The sequence below is a fragment of the Chionomys nivalis genome, chromosome 1 (genome assembly GCF_950005125.1).
Source record: "Chionomys nivalis chromosome 1, mChiNiv1.1, whole genome shotgun sequence".
NCBI classification, from domain to species: Eukaryota; Metazoa; Chordata; class Mammalia; order Rodentia; family Cricetidae; genus Chionomys; species Chionomys nivalis.
This window is the reverse complement of record NC_080086.1, coordinates 69,346,620-69,352,619: the sequence shown is the minus strand read 5'-3', so window position 1 is coordinate 69,352,619 and position 6,000 is coordinate 69,346,620.

The following is a 6,000-nucleotide window of genomic DNA, read 5'->3' as shown; positions in this document are numbered from 1 at the left end:
ATCTCTGGGATAAAGCCTACTTGATCATAATCTATAATTTTTCTGTGTTCTTGGATTCAGTTTGCCAGTATTTTATTGAGAATTTTCTCATCGATGTTCATGAGTGAGATTGGCCTGTAATTCTCTTTCTTGGTTGAGTCTTGTGTGGTTTTGGTATCAGGGTAACTGTAGCTTCATAAAGAATTTGGCAATGACTTTTCTGTTTCTATATTGTGAAATACATTACGGAGTATAGGTATTAGGTCTTCTTGGAAGTTCTGGAAGAATTCTGCATTGAAACCGTCTGGACCTGGGCTTTTTATGGTAAGGAGGTTTTTTATAACAACTTCTAATTCTTCACGACTAACAGGTCTATTTAGATTTTTCACCTGGTCCTGGTTTAACTTTGGTATATGGTACTTATCTAAAAAAGTGTCCATTTCTTTTACATTTTCCAATTTTGTAGCGTAAAGGCTAATGATTCTCTGAATTTCCTCTGTGTCTGTGGTTATTGCTCCCTTTTCATTTCTGATCTTGTTAATTTGCATATTCTCTCTCTGCCTTTTGATTAGTTTGGATAGGGGTTTATCAATCTTTTTGATTTTCTCCAAGAACCAGCTTTTTGTTTCATTGATTCTTTGGATTGTTTTCTGTATTTCTATTTTGTTGATTTCAGTCCTCAGTTCAATTATTTCCAGTCTTCTACTCCTCCTAGGTGAGTCTGCTTCATTTTTTTTCTAGAACTTTCAGGTGGGCTGTTATCTCCAATGTGTGCTTTCTCCGTTTTCTTTAAGTGAGATCTTAGTGCTATGAACTTTCCTCTTAGCACTGCTTTCATAGTGTCCCATAGGTTTGAGTATGTTGAATCTTTATTTTCATTGAATTCAAGAAAGATTTTAATTTCTTTCTTTATTTCTTCCTTGATCCAGGTGTGGATCAGTAGTTGACTGTTCAGTTTCCATGAGTTTGTAGGCTTTCTGGGGGTTAGCATTGTTGTTGAATTCTAACTTTAATCCATGGTGATCTGATAAGACACAGGTGGTTACTAATATTTTTTTGTAACTGTGTAAGTTTGCTTTGTTACCGAGTACGTGGTCAATTTTCGAGAAGGTTCCATGAGCTGCAGAGAAGAAGGTATATTCTTTCCTATTTGGGTGGAATGTTCTATAGATGTCTGTTAAGTCCATTTGATTCATTACCTCCCTTAATCCTCTTATTTCTCTGTTAGGTTTCTGTCTGATTGACCTGTCCATTGGTGAGAGAGGAGTGTTGAAGTCTCCTATTAGTGTTTCTGGTTTGCTGACTGCTTTGAGTTTTAGTAATGTTTCTTTTATATAAGTGGATGCTTTTATATTAGGGGCATAGATATTAAGGATTGAGACTTTATCCTGTTCCTGTTATGAGTATAAAATATCCCTCTCCATCTCTTCTGATTGATTTTAGTTTGAAGTCAACTTTGTTAGAAATTAGTATGGCCACACCTACTTGTTTATTATGTCCATTTGCTTGACATACCTTTTCACAGACCTTTACTCTGAGTAGATGTCTGTCTTTGTGGTTGAGGTGTGTTTCTTGTAAACAGCAGAATGTTGGATCCTGCTTTCGTATCCAATCTTTTAGCCCATGCCTCTTCATAGGTGAGTTGAGTCCATTGATATTAAGTGATATTAATGACCAATGGTTGTTAACACCAGTCATTTTTTTCTGGTAGTAGAGTTTGTGTGTTTCCTTTCTTCGAGTTGTGCTGGTGAAGGGTCATTAGATGTTTGAGTTATTGTGGGCATTGTTGGACTCCTTGGGGTGTGATTTTCCTTCTATTACTTTCTGTAAGGCTGGATTTGTGGCTACATATTGTGGAAATTTGTTTTTATCCTGGAAAATTTTGTTTTCTCCCTTTATAGTGAACGAAAGCTTGGCTGGGTATAGTAGTCTGGGCTTGCATTCATGGTCTCTTATTTTCTGCAGTACCTCTATCCAGGACCTTCTGGCTTTCATGGTTTCCATAGAGAAGTCAATTGTAAGTCTGATAGGTTTACCTTTATATGTAACTTGACCTTTTTCCTTTGCAGCTCTTAATATTCTTTCTTTATTCTGTATGTTTTGTGTTTTGATTATTATATGGTGAGGAGATTTTTTTGGTCCAGTCTATTCAGCGTTCTGTATGCTTCTTGAACCTTCAAAAGAATATTTCTTTAGGTTGGGAAAGTTTTCTTCTATAATTTTATTAAATATATTTTCTGGACTGTTGAGCTGTACTTCTTCTCCTTCTTCTACCCCTATTATTCTTAGGTTTGGTCTTTTTATTGTGTCCCAGATATCCTGAATGTTTTGTGATGAGAAATTGTTGGTTTTGCTTTTTTCTTTGATCAGTGTGTTTATTTTCTCTATGGTATCTTCAGTGTCTGAGATTCTTTCTTCTATCTCTTGTAATCTGTTGGTAGTACTTGTCTCTGTAGTTCCTATTTGTTTACCCAGATTTTCCATCTCCATCCTTCCCTTGGTTTGTGTTTTCTTCATTATTTCCATTACATTCTTCAAGTCTTGAATCGTTTCCCTTACTTGTTTGATTGCTTTTTCTTGTTTCTCTTGGTTTTCTTGGGTATCTTTGAGAGATTTATTCATTTACTCTATCTTTTTGTTTGTAATCTCTAATTCTTTATGGCAGTTTTTCACCTCCTGTTTAAGGTCCTCTATTATTATTATTTTCATATAATTCACTTTTGAGTCGATTTATTCTAATTCTTCTGGCATAGGGTGTACAATTCTTTTTATTTTGGGATCCCTGGATTCTGATGATGTCATGTTGCCTTTCAGGTTGTTGGAGGAATTCTTGCATTGGCGCCTGCCCATCTCTTCCTTCAAATGGAGCCAGGAGAAGCCTGATGTCTTGGTCTAGTCTTTCCTGTGACTGACTCTCTGGGTGTATCTCCTCAGTGTAGAAGCAGGAACAGTTCCCGTCCAGATGGAACTCCTCAGTGCCAAAACATGGACGCCTGGTAGTCCAATGACCCACGGACAAAAGGGCAAACTTGGGGGCCAGAGCGGGGTCGAGTAGAACACAGGAGACCCTGCAGCACAAGCTGAAGGTGCCCACGCTCCCTTGTGGGGGACCTTGAGGCCTGTCCGTTAGGCAGGCACTCACTGCTCTGGGTGGGTAGCCTTAGTGTAGGAGCAGAAAACTGTTCTTGAGCAAAGGACCTAGCAGACAGCAGGGCCGGCTTGGGGGGTATTGGGGGGCTGGGTCCTGTGTAAGAAAGACAGCCCTGCAGCAGGAGCTGGGAGAGGGGGTTTGTGCTCTCTTCTGGCACAATCCACCCCTGGATAGCACACACTCACCAGTCCAGATGGAACTCCTCAGTGCCTAGACAGAGACCGCCTGTGCCATTTTTATTGCTGATAGAATGACGTCATGCATTCTGCTTCTAGATAAACATAGTAGGAAAACCTGCTTGTCTCTCTTCTTTAAGAAGGATATCATTGAGCCACTATCTATGCTAATGGAGCTATATTAAATGCTATATTTTTATAGCTATGAAACTATATTCATGAAATTCAGGATTATGTTCACCCATAAGCTACATGTATTCACTACATAAACTACCTACATTTTCATACACTGGAATTTTTTGTTTTAGTTACTCTCCAGTAACATAATGGAGTCATCAACCAATAAAATGCCACTAACCACTGTTTCTACTGTGTGTGTGTTTGTGTGTGCATCTGTGTGTGTCTTTGTGTATGTTTGTCTGTGTGTCTGCAAGTATGTTTATGTGATGGCTGTGTGCCTATGTGTATCTTAGTGGCTCTGTATTTGTGTTTGTGTGTGTGTTTGTATCTCCATGTGTATCTGTATGTGTTTGTGTGTGTGTGTATGCACATGTATGTGAATGTATACTGTGTGTATTTGTGTCTGTGTTTGTGTCTGTATATATGCTTGTATCTGTGTGTATCTGTGCATATGTGTAGATGTATTATGTGAATGTGTGTATGTATATGTGTGTGTCTGTATGTGCTTGTGTCTGTGCGTATCTGTGTATGTATCTGTGTGTCTGTATAGATGGTCTGTGTATGTATCTGTATGTGTGTCTTTGTGTGTATGCCTGTGTCTCTGTGTGTCTGGGGAAACATCAAAAACTCTGTCAGGTCAGTTCGCCAAATTAAGTGGCCACGTTTACCCTCCAAAGAATATGTTGAGTGCTGCTTTTGTGTCTCTTAATGTCAGCGAGGAGGATGGTGTTTATAGGAATGCTCTCTGAGGCAGTCAGCTCAGAAACAAGCTGCAATGCCTACTTAAGAATTTGCTCTTAACTAAATAGCTGTGATATTTTCATCACTGATGGGCTGCTAATTAATATGTTCGATTGTTAATTCTAAGCTGAATGTCTGAGGGTGGCGTAACCTGCTGGGGCAAAGCGGGCTAATCTAATGGCAGCATCAAGGTTGTTAGAGGGCATCAGCTGCTAACAAGAATGAACAGGTGGACTGATCCAGGAACGAACATTTGTGAATAAGTGGGTCTGATAATCAAACTGGGACTTATTTACATTTCTAGCCTACAAATGGGCTGTATTCCAGGAGTCCATAGGCAGGTTAGTCACTGGTTAAGAACTCAGAATACAGAGAAACTCTGCAATTAACTGTGGCTTAAAATCAGGCTCAGCTACAAAACCTATTTCACCAATATTGGCATAATGACCGTGGCATCTAGTTGTAAGGTGCACGAAAGCAATGTTGCTATTGTGTTCAGAAAGGACCAAAATAGAAAACACAATGAATAAAATGTAGAAAGGAGAGGGTGTGTGTGTCACTTAACATATATTAACTGATGTTCTCAGTAGTAAACTGAGTTCCTGCTTTGACTCAACAACCTGTCACATCTGATTGTCCTGCATCTTGGGGCCGCAGAATGGGCACCTGTGTCATAGGGCTGCGGATAGTGCACTCACCTTTCCCTGGAGAATAAGGAGGCTCAGGAAGCCTAGTATACATGTCTATCACATTTTATCAACTGAAGTTGTTTCAGGTTTATCAACTGAAAGTCCAAAAATGACGTCCCATAAGACATCACATTTACCTTTTCTCCCCTGACCTGGAGCGGGGACTAGAGCACGAAGCCCTATCCAACTTATATTTTCCTAGAATTATGATTTGGTGTGTCTGTATGCACATGTACAGGCACACATACGCAAACATATGTGCCTGCATATGTGTATGGATATACTCATGAAATCTATGTGTTTGTATCTGAGTATGTGACAGAGTGAGAGTCTCTCTCTCTCTCTCTCTCTCTGTGTACGTATGTGTGTGTGCGTGTATGTACAGGGATTAGTAATGTACAATACTTCACTATGTCTTTTTAATCTGATTGTTAAAATAATTCTTTCCAACACTTCCCTTAGAACCAGGTGTGGCAGGACACTCCTATAATCCCAATCCTTATGAGGCCAAGGCAAAAAGACCTTGAGCTAAAGTCTAGCCCTGGGTACTTAGCAGATTTTTGTTTCAAAAAGTCAGATAAAATAAAACAAAAGCAAGGTTACCATTCACCCTCAGCAAAGTATGCAAAAGTCCGTGTCTTAGTGTTGATTGTCCCTGTTCCTCTCATCCCCATCACTTGCCCTCCCCCAAATGCCTGCAGTAATACCCTCAGATACTAAGGACAGAGATCAGCTGCTTCTCCATTCGACCCTCTTCACTTGTCTCAGGAAGGGAACATAGACTAGAGACCCTCTTCACATGTCTCAGGAAGGGAACATGGACTACAGGCAAATCTCTACTTGATGTGGTACTTCAAACCTAGGCTCTGAGAAAATCCATCTTATAATAACAAAAACCAATTCTAAAACAAAATTAACATCAGATTCCTCTCTAATTCTCAATTAGCCATAGATATTTAAATTCGTTCGATATCATAATTTCATAAAGTTATAGAAATGGAGGACCCCCTAAAAGTTAAGTATGTTCCACATCTTCACCTGTCTCCACACTTGTCACTTCTAGATTTACTTGTTACTTCCAGAT